The sequence below is a fragment of the Podarcis tiliguerta genome (assembly GCF_965153285.1).
Source record: "Podarcis tiliguerta genome assembly, chromosome: 13".
NCBI lineage: Eukaryota > Metazoa > Chordata > Lepidosauria > Squamata > Lacertidae > Podarcis > Podarcis tiliguerta.
Genome location: NC_139546.1, coordinates 52,281,721 through 52,298,628, shown reverse-complemented (window position 1 = coordinate 52,298,628; position 16,908 = coordinate 52,281,721). Strand labels below are relative to the sequence as shown.

The 16,908-nt window shown below is 46.8% G+C and overlaps 1 long non-coding RNA gene across 1 annotated transcript in view; it reads right to left on the bottom strand.

Moving 5' to 3' along the window:
- Positions 1-15,912: 15,912 nt before the first annotated feature.
- Positions 15,913-16,908, bottom strand: part of LOC310663275 — a 97,708-nt gene continuing 96,712 nt past the window's right edge. Inside the window, exon 2 of the long non-coding RNA XR_014504464.1 lies at positions 15,913-16,352. This is a non-coding gene — a long non-coding RNA (uncharacterized lncRNA). The remainder of the gene's footprint in view (positions 16,353-16,908) is intronic.

The following is a 16,908-nucleotide window of genomic DNA, read 5'->3' as shown; positions in this document are numbered from 1 at the left end:
CGTGGTTTTGAAGCACGGATCCTCATGGATCCTCACGCTTTTTGCATTGGGCCAACCCAAACTCACCGTCAAATCACACATCATGTCCAGGGGCACAGACTGCACCACAAAAATCACAGACCCACGGCTTCCTGGCCACTCCGTGGCCCAAAAACGTGGTTTTGAAGCACGGATCCTCATGGATCCCCACACTTTTTGCATTGGGCCAACCCAAACTCACCATCGAATCACACATCATGTCCAGGGGCACAGACTGCACCACAAAAAACTCGGATCCACTGATTCCAGGCCACTCCATGGCCCAAAAACGTGGTTTTGAAGCACGGATCCTCATGGATCCTCACGCTTTTTGCATTGGGCAAACCCCTAACTCACCCTTTATTCAAAGATCTTGTATATAACCACAGATCTGGCCACAAAAATCATGGATCTACAGCTTTGTGGCGCTGGCTAGATGTTTCCCTGGATTTATTGACCTGTTTTTAGGCGTGTGAGTTTGGAAGAAAGAAACAGCGTCACCTGAATCTCAATCCATTAAAGATGGTCAACATGGCACATTGACTTTGCCAGCTATAACACCTTTGTGGTTCTGACAGTCAAACTCCACCAAAAAGGCAGGACCTCTGGTGGCTTGCTACCTGTCAGGAAACTGCCATCGGAGTGGGAGGCAGAGAGGAGTCTCCAGGACGATGGTGGAGAGGGTACCAGTAGGGGGAGAGGTAGACCATTCACGGATCCTCATGGATCCTCCACCTTTTTAACAATAACTCCAACAAATGCAGTGTCAAATCACACCTGGAAGGCAGGACTACAGACTGGACTATAAAAAATGTGGATCCAACACTTTGCCGCGCTGCAGCACCACAAAAACATGGATCCGAGGCACGGATCCTCATGAATTCATATGATTTTTATATTGAAACAAAATAAAAACACCATGATACTGTAGACCACATCTTAGTCTGTAGGCAGAATAAAAAAAATCACGCATCCACTGTTTCGTGGTGCCGCAATGGCGCAAAAACATGGTTAAAAAACACGGATCCTCATGGATCCTCATGATTTTTGCACTAGATCAGCCCAAAGTCACCATCAGATCAAATTTCATGGCTATGGGCACAGCATCCGGCACCAAAATCACGGATCCACGGCTTCCTGGCGACACCATAGCCCAAAAACGTTTTGTAGCATGGATCCTCATGGATCCTCATGCTTTTTGCACTGGGCCACCCCTAAATCACTGTCAAACATCATATCATAGCCAGGGGCACAGCCTGCACCACAAAAAACTCAGATCCATGCCTGCCTGGCCATACCGTGGCCCAAAAACGTGGTTTCGAAGCATGGATCCTCATGATTTCTGCACTAGATCAGCCCAAAGTCACCGTCAAATGACACATCATGGCCATGGGCATAGCATGCACCACAAAAATCACGGATCCACGGCTTCCTGAAGAAACCGTGGACCAAAAACGTGGTTTTGAAGCACGGATCCTCATGGATCCTCACGCTTTTAGCATTGGACCACCCAAACTCACTGTCAAATAACACGTCATAGTCAGGGGCACAGACTGCACCACAGAAAACTCAGATCCATGCCTTCCTGGTCATACCATGACCCAAAAACGTGGTTTTGAAGCACGGATCCTCATGAATCATCACACTTTTTGCATTGGGGAACCCCAAATTCACCCTTTATTCAAATATCTTGTAGATAACCACAGATCTGACCCAAACATCATGGATCTACTGCTTCATGGCCCAGGCCAGATTCTACCCTGGATTTATTGGCCAATTTTTAGGTGGGTGTGCTGGGATGGAGGAAACGGAGTCGGCTGAATCTCTATCCAATAAAGATGGGCGTCCAATGGCTGGGCCAGAATGATTTCGATTCAGTTTGCCAGCTCCCAGCTCTTCATGGGGCGCAATAGTCACCTGTAGCCTCCATCAGGAGTCCCAGTGTGATCCTGGATGCTTCTGTCTCTATGGAGGCATTGGTCAGAAATGTAGCAAAGTGCCATTTTTTAATCTATGTCAGGTTAGGCGATTGGTACCGTACCTGTCCCTTTCCAACCTAGCCATGGTGATCCATGCAGTGGTCACCTGCAGACTAGACTACTTTAACTTGCTGTACACCTGAGCCGGGGAGGGCAGGGTATAACTGCGATAGAGAGAGAGTGTGTGTGTGTGTGAGAGAGAGAGAGAGAGAGAGATGCAGGGCTACCCTTGAGACTGCTCCAGAAACTCCAAATGGTCTAAAATGCAGATGCATGATGTCAGGGAACTGCCATCGGAGTGGGAGGCGGAGAGGAGGCTCCAGGACGATGGTGGAGAGGGTCCCAGTAGGGGGAGAGGTAGCCCATCTGCTGGGGAAGGAAATCAGCGCAACACCAGTGGAGGGGGGGGGCAGATGGGGGAATCGGAGAGGTGGCTCCAGGACTCTTCGCAAGAGACCAGCGGAGAGGGCACGAGTACTCTGTTGCCCACACCCACTTTGCGCAGAAAACTTCCGCGCAGGCAAAGGGGGAGGAGACTGGGCGTCAAACAGCTTTTATGCTGGAAGAGGTTTAAGAAATGCCCACTGACGGATTCTGCCAGCGACTGAGGCAGCCACGGAACTTGAGGCTGTCCAGACAGCAAGGGTTCAACCAGGCAACCTAGCCAGGAGTAACAGCAACTTACGCACGAGCAACCCCTAGAACCATTACACATGAGTTCTTACTTGGACTTTGTGGAGAGCCCACATTCAGTTGGTTGTTCATCAGCTGGATTGGCTCCAGGTGGAGTATCGAATCAGGTTCAAGGTTTTGGTGCTAATCTTTAAAGCCCTAAACAGTCTGTGACCTTTCTTATCTGTGGGAATTATCTTCCAATACGCCGGGACGCGGGTGGCGCTGTGGGTTAAAGCCTCAGTGCCTAGGGCTTGCCGATCGAAAGGTTGCCGGTTCGAATCCCCACGGCGGGGTGCGCTCCCGCTGTTCGGTCCCAGCGCCTGCCAACCTAGCAGTTCGAAAGCACTCCTGGGTGCAAGTAGATAAATAGGGACCGCTTACTAGCGGGAAGGTAAACGGCGTTTCCGTGTGCGGCTCTGGCTCGCCAGAGCAGCGATGTCACACTGGCCATGTGACCCGGAAGTGTCTTCGGACAGCGCTGGCCCTTGGCCTCTTTGAGTGAGATGGGCGCACAACCCTAGAGTCTGTCAAGACTGGCCCGTACGGGCAGGGGTACCTTTACCTTTACCTTTACACACACACCCCCATGAGTGTGACGCTCATCTGACAGCAACCTACTGGTGGTCCCTGGCCCAAAACATATCCAGCTGTCCTCAACCAGAGCCAGAGCCTTTTTGGTGGAACGCTTTGTCTAATGAGACCAGGGCTCAGTGCAATCTATCTCAGTTCTCTCACATGTCATGGTGAGTGGGCTTGCACATTCCTATGACCCTTGTGAGCGAAGCCGTTGGGAATCTCATACTCCCAGCAGGGTCACCCAAGGCCAAAGAAAATTAAATATGCTCAGAGTCCTGTAGTGATTTCATGCTCTTTATTGCATCTTGTAAAACAGTGACTGAATTTCCCCCCAAACCTCAGGCTTTTATATACATTATTTACACAATGAGTCCCGTCTGACTGGCTGGTTCTGCTTCCCTCCTGGAGCCTGATTGGTCTTTTCCTGCAAGCCAATCATTTCTTGCATTCTAGGATCCTACTTGTCTATTGTTCTAGGATCCAAGCTTAGTACATAACAGGGAAGGAGCTAGACAAAGAATGATCCAAGAAGTCCTCAACGGCAGAACGGGCGGGTGATAACAAGCAGTGTGTTACAATGGCTCTGAAGGCGGATGAAGGCTGCAGCAGATAGGATCCACCAATTTGTCATGACTACTCATGCCATCAGAACAGAGCCCTACTGCGAAGGCTGTGCGTTGGTCAGCGTGCACTGATCTACACACCTAAAAGAAATTCACGCACAGGCGTCTTCCAAAAACCCAACCCAACACCCCCCCCCCCATTGTGATCAGCAAATGGCTTACGGAGGCAGGAATGTGAAATCTGGAAGCCCCTAGTCATGAATTGACACATGGGCAGTGGATACAGATTCAGTCATTCTGACTCAAGGAATGAGGCAGTTGATCAGCTCGGCAGCTGTATCCATGACTGAGCAGCCCTTTTTAGGATCCTCTCTGCTCACCCCGAAAAGAGGGAGTGGCTGGAAACGGTGCCCTAAACATAGTCTGCCTCCCTTTTTCCCTGACTGGATTACCGCGCCCAGTGGGGTCACCACCCAGGGGCCGTAAAAGACAATTGAACTTTGGAACATGGAATATATGGACTTTGTCAGATAACACAGACAGCGAACGTCCTAAATGCAGAACTGCCATCATTGCAAGAGAGCTGCGATGTTTTAACATCGATATTGCAGCGTTTCAAGACTCTCGAAGAGCAGGCAAAGGACAACTGAAGGAAGAAAAAGGAGGCTACACATTCTTCTGGAGAGGTCTATCTGAACAAGAATATTGAATACATGGGTAGGATTCGCTATGAAAAACGACCTTGTGAAACTCCTGTCAGAAGCCCCTACTGGCATTAATGAGCGACTCTCAACCCTTCGAATAAAGCTCACAAAAAACCAACAGATCACTATAATCAGCACTTATGTACCAACAGTGGATGCCGATGAAGACATTAAAGAAAATTTTTACTCTCAGCTGGATACCATCCTATCAGAGATGCCTAAGGAAGATAAAATTATCCTCCTGGGTGATTTTAATGCAAGAGTTGGGTGAGATTTCGATTTGTGGCCTAGGACTATTGGGAAAGAAGGAGTTGGCAACAGCAACCAGAATGGAATCTTACTTTTGACGATATGTGCAGCGCACAACCTTGTTATTACCAAAACACTCTTTTGACAGAAAAATAAATTTAAAACTTCATGGAGGCATCCTCGGTCTAACCACTGGCACCTCTTAGACTATGTTATTGTCCGTGCTAAAGATCAACGTGATGTGCTCCTTACCAGAGCTATGACGAGCGCTGGACAGATCACCAACTAATACGCGCCACGATGGCTATCAAGATTATACCTCAACGCAGGCTTCAGGGAAGAAAACCAAGGCGCAAAATGAACACTCAAGCCCTTCAAGTTCCCATTAAGCGGGATTGCTTCTAAACGACTCTTAAGGACCACCTGCTTTCAGAATTCCCTGATAACATCGAGGAACACTGGAGCAAGCTAAAAACTGTTAGGATATAGCTCCGTTCCTCCTTAAAAGAGTCAGGCATGATTGTTGTGTGTCACATGCCTGTTTAGTCCCAGCACTGTTCTCACTGGGAACTTCCGTTTTGTATATAGCTTTTGTTCTGGATGTTTCCTCGACAGGGATGCAAGCAGCCATGTTTTTCCTTTGTTCTGACCTATGTTGAATAAAGCTGTAAATATGCTCTTCTGTCTGAATCTTCCATTGCGGAGACTGCTGAAAAGGGCGTGCATGAGTCTTGGAATGTGTCTGAGGCTCATGTCGCTAATTGACTGATGCTGTTTCCACGGGAGACCGGTGATCGTCCGGAGACGGCGTGGAGGCCTGATGCCTCTGTCTCCCTGGCAATTCTCCAACAAAAACATCCATTATTGCAGTCTGTGAACAAACTATTGGATACCAAACCAAGAAACACCAGGACTGGTTTGATGAGAATGACAGTGAGATTGAATGCATGATTAACAAGAAAAGGAAGGCATTTCAGATATGGCAAAGAGAAAGAAACTGTGCCACTAAGAAAAAAACCCTATGCCAATGCTAAGAACCAGAGAACTAAAAAACACCTGGTGGATAAAAAAAAACAAAAAAACCTCAAGAGATCCAGCACTTAGCCGACACTCATGATGCACAGAGTTTCTTTAAAGCCACAAAGACCATCTATGGACCAATAAATCATGGCATATGCCCCCTACGCTCAGCAGATGGTACCACAAAAGAAGCTTTTGCACTGTGCTGGAAAGGACACTACCAACATCTCCTTAACCACAACTCCCCCATAGCTGCTGAGGCCCTCTCACAAATCCCACAAAAACAAATTAGAGATGAGCTTGCTGTATCTGGGAGAGTTGCGCACAGCTATTAACCAAGTGAAAAACAACAAAGCCAGTGGACCTGATGGGATACCTGCTGAAATCTTCAAAGTGGGTGGAACTGAACTTACACAACAACTTCACAAGCTCATCAAAGAAATCTGGGAGAGAGAAGCAATCCCAGCAGACTTCAGGGATGCCAAAATTATCAATCTCTTTTAAAAAGGGTGACAGGACTGATTGTAGAAACTATAGAGGCATCTCTCTATTAGCTGTGGCCGGCAAAATGCTTGCAAGGATCTTAGCAAACCGTCTCTTAACATTATCCGAGGTGACCCTTCCTGAATCCCAAAATGGTTTTCAGCCTTCTAGGGGGACAGTGGACATGGTTTTCACAGCTCAACAACTTCAGGAAAAATGCAGAGAGCAAAACCAACCTTGGTACTCACACCAAGCTGCCAGTTCTAGTGGTGCATCCAGCACCTCAGGGGCTCCCCTTGCTTGCTTATGAGAAGAACTGGCTCCGGGGGGGGGGCGCTAGGGGCGCATTGGAAGATGGCCAACAATACCATCTCTCCGGCTCACACGAGGTAATTAAGAGGCTAATATGGGAGTAATTAGCCTCCCGGGTTTTCCCAGGGGGAATGGGAAAACGCTGCCTCGTCCGCGGATGCCTATAAATAACCCCCCGAGTTCGAAAGAAGGAGGGGGTGAGGGCACTGGAAGGAAAGCCCTTGTGTGAGTTTTTGGCTCTCCCGGACACTACTTCTGATCGCGATCCTAGTTGCAGGCTCAAGATAAACAATTAGAGAAGAGTAAATGCACATGTTTCGAGCGAAGGAAAGGGAGTTTTGACTGCTAACTGAATCGACCTCTGAGAATTTGAGTGATGGGTTGGATTGAACAGAAAACTAGATTAAAGAAGATTACATCAAAGATGTCGGTATGTTGAAACGGAGTGGAAAGGGGGGGGGACTTTTCTTCTTTTCTTCTATGTGATTTACCTAACAACCCCTCCCTAAGAAGAACCGTCACATAACCGATAACAAGAGAGATAGAATAATAAACTGTGTGGAAATGAATCATTGACTAAAGGCTTTGTTTTGTGGAAGATCTGGAAAGCAAATGAAAGGCTTTTGGATGACGCAGTTCTAATGGAGAATCGCCATGACGAGACAGGCTTTGTTGCAGGATTTATGATCAAGAGGGGGAGGAAGCCACGGCTTTGCTATCATATCTGAGTTCTACATTTGACTTGGCAAGAACTACCCTGAAAAGATTGATGTCGGAGCAACAGGTCTGGGAAAGTTAATGAGCAGATGTTTAGACTGTATTTTATGGAAACGCTGAAATGGCACCTGCCGTTCGAACAGGACCTTTGGATTAAGGTGAAAATCCACACAGGACTATAATAATGTTTGTTTAAATTCACTTGTGGAGACTTTCAGAGTTTATAAAGAAAAGAAAAAACGATAACAAGAAGATTGGAAGACGTTTGGTAAAGGATAACAACAAAGAGATGGAAAGATGGAACTCTGAACATCAAAGCAGCACAAATATGAGAGGATTGGACCCTTTTTGAGCTCGAAGCATGGGTACCCCCCACAAAAATTTAAAATTTGGCTAAATATTTGGAAATATTTGGAGTTTATTATGTATTGGTATAATTTGGAATTAATGTGATTTGATTGGTTTGTTAATATTTTTTTGTTTTTTAAAGAGAAGAACTGGCTTTGCATTCCATACAAAATGTTGTTGTGCCTGCTGTTTGCTACAGAGACTGAATATTCCTTCCCCCAAGTTTTGGCCCTGCTCAAGAACCAGTTAAGCACTTCTATGCCCCATTCATTTAAACTGCTGAATAAACTTGGCCCTTCCATGAATCCCATTGAAATCTATAACATTATTATTATTCAGTTGTGTCTCAGCATATTTATGGGAAATGTCACTATTACAAAGTGTTTGGAAGAAGAGTTTGGACTTGATATTTCGCCTTTCACTCCCCTTAAGGAGTCTCAAAGCAGCTAACAATCTCCTTTCCCTTCCTTCCCCACAACAGACACCCTGTGAGGAGCTGCATGTGGAGGAGCGGGGAAGCGAACCCAGCTCACCAGATTATGAGTCCACCGCTTTTAAGCACTACACCACACTGTCTCAAAGACTAATAGATGACAGCTATACATAACCTTTAGCTTAAAAAATAGCAACAATATCTATCTAATGGAACAGTGCAGTGTACTAGCTAGTGTCATAGAATCATAAAATCATAGAGCTGGAAGAGACCGCACGGGCCATCTAGTCCAACCCCCTGCCATGCTGGAACACACAAGCAAAGCACGAGCAAACCACGTTTTTGGGCCATGGAGTGTCCAGGAAGCTGTGGATCCAAGTTTTTTGTGGTGCAAGCTGTGCTCCTGGCTATGACGTGTGATCTGACGTTGAGTTTGGGTTGTCCCAATGCAAAAAGCGTGAGGATCCATGAGGATCCGTGTTTCAAAACCACGTTTTTGGGCCACGGCGTTGCCAGATAACCATGGATCTGAGTTTTTTGCTGTACAGGCTGTGCCCCTGGCCATGATGTGTCATTTGATGGTGAGTTTGGGGTGGCCCAATGGAAAAAGCATGAGGATCCGTGAGGATCCGTGCTTCAAAACCACGTTTATGAGCCATGGAGTGGCCAGGTAACTGTGGATCCATGATTTTTGTGGTGTAGGCTGTGCTCCAGGCTATGACGCATGATCTGACGTTGAGTTTGGGTTGGCCCAATGCAAAAAGCGTGAGGATCCATGAGGATCCGTGTTTCAAAACCACGTTTTTGGGCCACGGCGTTGCCAGATAACCATGGATCTGAGTTTTTTGCTGTACAGGCTGTGCCCCTGGCCATGATGTGTCATTTGATGGTGAGTTTGGGGTGGCCCAATGGAAAAAGCATGAGGATCCGTGAGGATCCGTGCTTCAAAACCACGTTTATGAGCCATGGAGTGGCCAGGTAACTGTGGATCCATGATTTTTGTGGTGTAGGCTGTGCTCCAGGCTATGACGCATGATCTGACGTTGAGTTTGGGTTGGCCCAATGCAAAAAGCGTGAGGATCCATGAAGATCCGTGCTTCAAAACCACGTTTTTGGGCCGCGGTACGACCAGGAAGCCGTGGATCCGAGTTTTCTGTGGTGCAGTCTGTGCCCCTGACTATGACGTGTTATTTGACAGTGAGTTTGGGTTGGCCCAATGCAAAAAGCGTGAGGATCCATGAAGATCTGTGCTTCAAAACCACGTTTTTGGTCCACGGTTTCGCCAGGAAGCCATGGATCCGAGTTTTCTGTGGTGCAGGCTGTGCCCCTGGACATGATGTGTGATTTGATGGTGAGTTTGGGTTGGCCCAATGCAAAAAGCGTGAGGATCCATGAGGATCCGTGCTTCAAAACCACGTTTTTGGGCCATGGAGTGGCCAGGAAGCCGTGGATCCATGATTTTTGTGGTGCAGTCTGTGCCCCTGGACATGATGTGTGATTTGACGGTGAGTTTGGGTTGGCCCAATGCAAAAAGCGTGAGGATCCATGAGGATCCGTGCTTCAAAACCACGTTTTTGGGCCACGGAGTGGCCAGGAAGCCGTGGGTCTGTGATTTTTGTGGTGCAGTCTGTGCCCCTGGACATGATGTGTGATTTGACGGTGAGTTTGTGTTGGCCCAATGCAAAAAGCGTGAGGATCCATGAGGATCTGTGCTTCAAAACCACGTTTTTGGGCCACGGAGTGGCCAGATAACCGTGGACCCGTGTTTTCTGTGGTGCAGTCTGTGCCCCTGGGAATGATGTGTGATTTGATGGTGAGTTTGGGTTGGCCCAATGCAAAAAGCGTGAGGATCCATGAGGATCCGTGCTTCAAAACCACGTTTTTGGGCCACGGAGTGGCCAGGAAGCCGTGGGTCTGTGATTTTTGTGGTGCAGTCTGTGCCCCTGGACATGATGTGTGATTTGACGGTGAGTTTGTGTTGGCCCAATGCAAAAAGCGTGAGGATCCATGAGGATCTGTGCTTCAAAACCACGTTTTTGGGCCACGGAGTGGCCAGATAACCGTGGACCCGTGTTTTCTGTGGTGCAGTCTGTGCCCCTGGGAATGATGTGTGATTTGATGGTGAGTTTGGGTTGGCCCAATGCAAAAAGCGTGAGGATCCATGAGGATCCGTGCTTCAAAACCATGTTTTTGGGCCACGGTGTGGCCAGGAAGCCATGGATCCGTGATTTCTGTGGTGTACGGTGTGCCCCTGGACATGATGTGTAATTTGACAGTGAGTTTGGGCTGATCTAGTGCAAAAATCATGAGGATCCATGAGGATCCGTGTTTTTAACCATGTTTTTGCGCCATTGCGGCACCACGAAACAGTGGATGCGTGATTTTTTTGGTTCCTCCTACAGACTAAGATGTGGTCTACAGTAGCATGGTGTTTTTATTTTGTTTCAATATAAAAATCATATGAATTCATGAGGATCCGTGCCTCGGATCCATGTTTTTGTGGTGCTGCAGCGCGGCAAAGTGTTGGATCCACGTTTTTTATAGTCCAGTTTGTAGGTGTGCCTTCTAGGTGTGATTTGACACTGCATTTGTTGGAATTATTTTTAAAAAAGTGGAGGATCCATGAGGATCCGTGTAGATCCGCCTTTTATGCAGACCCTGATACTGGTAAGCAATAAATGCATAAAATATAATATTGGATTATATATATATATATATATATACACACATACATACACAATATATATATATATAACTATAACTATATATATGTATGTATGTATGTATGTATATATATATATATGTATGTATGTATGTATATATATATATATACACACACAGTACACAAAACAAAATAATATGAATCTGTGCAAAGAGTACAGATAATATAAGTGGTATAATGAGAATTATTGGAAGTTATATATTTTAATTTGTCATGTAAGTGTAATACATCGTATTTGTTTATGTCTGTTTCTTTCTCTTTTCTTACTTTATTGTTTCTATTCATTTGTAGTGTTTTTTGTTTTGTACGTTATGTAATTCGTGTATATTTGTTTATGTGAAAATTAATAGAGGTTTTCTAAAAACAAAAACAAAACAAAATGCACCTGGAGAGACCCAGGAAGTTGCTTCCGCAGCCATTATGGGAAGGTGTTTTCTTGATGGACTGCGGACGCTATGAGTCATGAGGGCGGGGACAGAGCGAGAGTGTGAATTCAGCAGCGCTTAGTTTGTCAATGTTGTTAATATTGCTTTGTGGATTATGAGTGCTGTAATGCTTTTGTGGGTTTTATAACAGGACTTTTCTTGTGGTTGTACTGTTTATGTTTTAAGTTGTTTTGTTCGTAGTGTTTTGTAGGTGGTTGCTTTTACTGATGATTTGTTAATTGTTTTATATAATTTACGTCGCAGTTGTGATGTTCTACTATGTTGTTGTTTGTTGGATGTAAGCCGCTTTGTGACTTCTCGTGAGCAGCGTCGGAATATAAGAAATGAATGAAATGTAATCAAGGAGGAACTAAAGAACCTTTTAATGAGGGTGAAAGAGGAGAGCGCAAAATATGGTCTGAAGCTCAACATCAGAAAAACGAAGATCATGGCCACTGGGCCCATCACCTCCTGGCAAAGAGAAGGGGAAGAAATGGAGGCAGTGAAAGATTTTACTTTCTTGGGCTCCATGATCACTGCAGATGGTAACAGTCACAAAATTAAAAGACGCCTGCTTCTTGGGAGAAAGGCGATGGCAAACCTAGACAGTATCTTAAAAAACAGAGACATCACCTTGCCGACAAAGGTCCGTATAGTTAAAGCCATGGTTTTCCCAGTAGTGATGTATGAAAGTGAGAGCTGGACCATAAAGAAGGCTGATCGCTGAAGAATGGATGCTTTTGAATTCTGGTGCTGGAGGAGACTCTGGAGAGTCCCATGGACTGCAAGAAGATCCAACCTCTCCATTCTGAAGGAAATCAGCCCTGAGTGCTCACTGGAAGGACAGATCGTGAAGCTGAGACTCCAAGACTTTGGCCACCTCATGAGAAGAGAAGACTCCCTGGAAAAGACCCTGATGTTGGGAAAGATGGAGGGCACAAGGAGAAGGGGACGACGGAGGACGAGATGGTGGGACAGTGTTCTAGAAGCTACCAGCATGAGTCTGACCAAACTGCGGGAGGCAGTGGGAGACAGGAGTGCCTGGCGTGCTCTGGTCCAGGGGGTCACGAAGAGTCGGACACCACTAAATGACTAAACAACAACCACAGACACACTCCTCCATTGTGCACATGACAGAATTTAAAAACGAAAAAGTGCCTTAGCCCCAGCCAAAACCACTTAAATTAGCCTCTCCCCCAACCTGGTGTCCTCTGTTTTTGAACTACAACTCCCACCAGCCCTCAGGCTAGGGGAGGCGACACTACACACAGCATCAAATCTACCAGGCAGATATTATTCATCGGGGGGGGGGGGGGATTTGCAGGGGCACGCAGGAATGTGTGTTTAACCATCGAGCATGCAGAGATTTCCACTGTGCATGCAAGCAAAATCCCCATTGAAAGCGGGTTTGGTGGATTCATTGCCCTGTTGCATGGATTCGTTTGCAGCCCTGTTGGCGTCCGTTGCATAGCTGTTCAGCAAGAGATTGTGCGCCTCCTTCAGGCCAGGCCTGCTGCAGCCTTCCACACCCCTTGGCTTGCAATGCGGTTGCCTTGGCCAAGGTTATCAATCCGGTGCGATAAGAGCCAAGCCACAGGCAGGCCCAATTGCCCCACGGATAAGATACCGAGATAACCCAGTGGCCTTGCTAACAGCCCTTCGAGATAACTGCACCGAGCGTCCGACTCTGCAGGATAATGCATTCTGCAGATTAATGAAAGGGAGAAGGGGAGAATTTAGGAATGCAATAAGAGCCAGGCTGCTCTTATTGGGGGGCCCATCTAGGCTAGCATTCTCTCCCCTCACCCCAATAATATTTATTAAGTTTCAAACAAATACAACACATACTGTAAAACCAATGAAACAAAAAGAAAAAGAAATAAAATATAACAAATAATCACCAAAAATATAACCACAAACACATAAATAGTAAAAGTCAATTAATTAAACTTCGAACTTCATAAACCTATTACTTGACTTCCTCTAATCTTTTCCACCTGAATTTCCTTGTAACTGAATGTAGCAGTTCCAATACCATTATTCAAAAAACAATATTCCGATTATAATCAAATTTCTTAACTTTTCTTAACATTCTATATCACATTTATTTATTTAATCCTAGGCCTATTTAGTACTTCCAAGTAACTACTAATCTTTAATATTACAATATTCAAATAATTAAATTTCTTCCAATCTTCTTGATATTCCTCTTCTTTCTGGTCGCGGATTCTCCCAGTGAGATCAGCTAGCTCCATAAAGTCCCTCATCTTCATCTGCCATTGCACGAATTTTAATAGCCCAAAAGTAGAAAACACAAGAATAGGCCGGCATTCTCTTCTCACAGTGGCCGACCAGCAGGGGGTGGGCTTTGGTAATCTTTTGTAATATGGAGTCCTTCGCAAGGGCAAGATTTGGTGCCCCAAAATGGATCTTCTTAATGCTGGATCTTCTGTTTTGTGCCTACTTGGCTCAACACCCTGTGCAAGGGAACCACCCGCACCATCCTATATCTGGCGCGGCCAATCAGCGAAGAGGGTTCAAGCACAAGATGCCCGTTATGGGAAGATTTGAGCATGAGAGCGAACTCTCTCCCCTCCTGCAGTTCCCAGCAAGTGGGGTTCAGAAGCATCTCTGCCCCCAACTGTGCAGGCAAAGTTTGGCCATCATGGCAAGTAGCCATTGATAGTCGTCTCCTCCAGAAATTTGCCCAATCCGCTTTTAAAGCCATCTAGGTTGGGATGCAGGTGGCGCTGTGGGTTAAACCACAGAGCCTAGGACTTGCCGATCAGAAGGTCGGCGGTTCGAATCCCCGCAATGACGGGGTGAGCTCCCGTTGCTCGGTCCCTGTTGCTGCCAACCTAGCAGTTCAAAAGCACATCAAAGTGCAAGTAGATAAATAGGTACCGCTCTGGCGGGAAGGTAAACGGCGTTTCCATGCGCTGCTCTGGTTCGCCAGAAGCGGCTTAGTCCTGCTGGCCACATGACCCGGAAGCTGTACGCCGGCTGCCTCGGCCAATAAAGCGAGATGAGCGCCGCAACCCCAGAGTCGTCCACGACTGGACCTAATGGCCAGGGGTCCCTTTACCTTTATACCTTTAGGTTGGTGGCACTCCCTGCCTGCTGCAGGAGGGAGTTCCACAGTTTAACTCTGTGCCATGTGAAGGACTTTATCTATCCTGAATCTCTCAACATTCAGCTGCATTGGATTTTCACATGTTCCAGTGTTTCGAGAGAATGGAGGAAGTCGTTTTCTCTGCATCTGCTTTCTCAGGGCCAGGCATAATTTTGAAAACTTATTTCACACTGCCTCTCACTTGCCTTTTCTCCAAACTAAAAGCCCCCAAATGCTGCAGACTTTTCTTCCTAGGGGAGTCGCTCCAGCACCTAGTTTTGGTTGCCATTGAAGGGACAGAATACCCAAATCCTTTCTGAAATCAGCCCAGGCTTCAATAATCACCCCAGGCCTCAAAACTGTCCCAAATTCCTTTTGTCTTCTAAAAATCCAAAACAGCTTTTCTCTGCTTATTCTCACAAGATGCTGTGCATAGGAAAAATGTTACTTTTAAAGGCTAATGAATAGCCTCTGTCAATGCCAAGAATACTCAGGCCTGAGAACTGAATCTTATCTCATTCGGTTGCAATATCTTGGACACGCTGAACCACCAGGGCTCCTCGACCCCTTGGCTCTCACTCCCCTTTCCTGCGAAGGGGGCCAAGAGTCCAAGAGTCCCAAGACAGCTTTCTGTTCATGCTCAGAGGAACTCATGGGGCAGGACTCCTGGAAAAGGAGGAGAAAGGGTTGAGGGATCTGGAAGGGGTATATATGCTCTGTGCACAGGACTGTGAACTCGTGCATGCTTTTTGTGAGTTATCACACTTGCTCCTTCTACCAGTTCATGGATGGTAGAAATACAGTGGTGCCTCGCAAGAGGAAAAGAATCTGTTCCGCGAGTCTCTTCGTCTAGCGGTTTTTTCGTCTTGCGAAGCAAGCCCATTAGCGGATTAGCGCTATTAGCGGTTAGGTGGCTATTAGCGGCTATTAAAGGCTTAAGGGATTAGCAGATTAGCTGCTAAAAGGCTATTAGCAGCTTAGCGCCTTAGAAAAAGGGGGTGGGGAGCGGAAAAAAATCTCAAGACTCGCAAGACATTTTCGTCTTGCGAAGCAAGCCCATAGGGAAATTCGTCCTGCGAAGCGCATCGAAAAACGGAAAACCCTTTCGTCTAGCGGGTTTTCCGTCTTGCGAGGCATTCGTCTTGCGGGGCACCACTGTAAAGCTTTTTCTCCGAAACTATTCCTTGAGTGTCTGTTGACTCCCACTTCCCTTTCCCGGGCGCAATATTTTCCCCACCCGAGGGCAAAGCCTCATAAGGCTACACCATAAGAACAGAAGCACCTGCTTCTGAGAACAGCATCCTGTTCTCAGAGTGACTCATTTCTGAACCTGACTATATCTTGGTGCCATCCTGGGCCCATTTGCCCGCAAACCCAGATTCATAGATGGAGCATGGAAGCTGGTTTCTCTGCAGCCCAGGGAAGCTGGCAGAGAACTGGCAGAGAAATAAGCCCATTTGTCTGCGTTGCTAGAGAACTGGGGTTGGCTTTCACAGCCCAACTCCCCACGAAGGGACTTTAGGTCCCTCGTAGGTCCACTGATGGTCAGAGATACAAATGGAGGCTACCAAGGATGCAAAGAAACCTGCTGATCTTTATTGGTCTGTTGCAACCGTCTCCTCGCTTCCCTCCTTGCGAGGAGGTGGGGAGAGCCCGCGTGTTGCAGTTTTTAAACCCTTGGATAGTGATCGCCCGGCAAATGAAGACCACTCCAGATGCATCACAAAATGGGTTCTACATGCTCAGAGTTCGTGTTTCTCCAACATACTTATGAGTCTGTCAATGAAGATGTCTGGCAACACAGTGGTACCTCGGGTTATATACGCTTCAGGTTACACACTCCACTAACCCAGAAATAGTGCTTCAGGTTAAGAACTTTGCTTCAGGATGAGAACAGAAATCGGGCTCTGGCGGAGTGGCGGCAGCAGGAGGCCCCATTAGCTAAAGTGGTGCTTCAGGTTAAGAACGGACCTCCGGAACAAATTAAGTACTTAACCTGAGGTACCACTGTATCTGCTAATTCCTGGCATCCTTTTGAAATGGCAAACACCTTGACTCCAGAATCCATAGTCAAGGATTCATACACAGATATCTGCTTTGTTCACATAGATATCTGCTCTTTGACAGGTCAGTTCAGAAAGCTCTCCAAACATGTTAAACTAGTTTTGCAGAGGGGAGGCCCTGGAAGAATTCCTGCTCTTTGACTGGAGATCAGCTGGAGGCTAAACATGCTCTCCATACTATTTCAGACTTATGCACTTATGTATCTGTGTTTACTTTGTGCTGTGCAAGGACTGACAGCAGTCAATCGGTTTTGCACAACGGCGTTTGTGGGTTTTCTTTCCTTTGAATCATGACTGGTGGTTAATGTTGAAACAGGAAGGAGGCATTGGGGCTGCCAGCTCAGCTGCGTAGGCGGCAGTGAAGGCAGATGTGTGGGGTGGTGCAACAGTGGCTGAACCTCAGCAGCCGCAGCCCAGGGTCACCCCGGAAGGCAGGGGGTGGGGGCAGCAGCAGCAAACAGGCCCCTTGTCACTGGCACCCCAGGGCCTGCTCTAGTTGATGTTGGTAA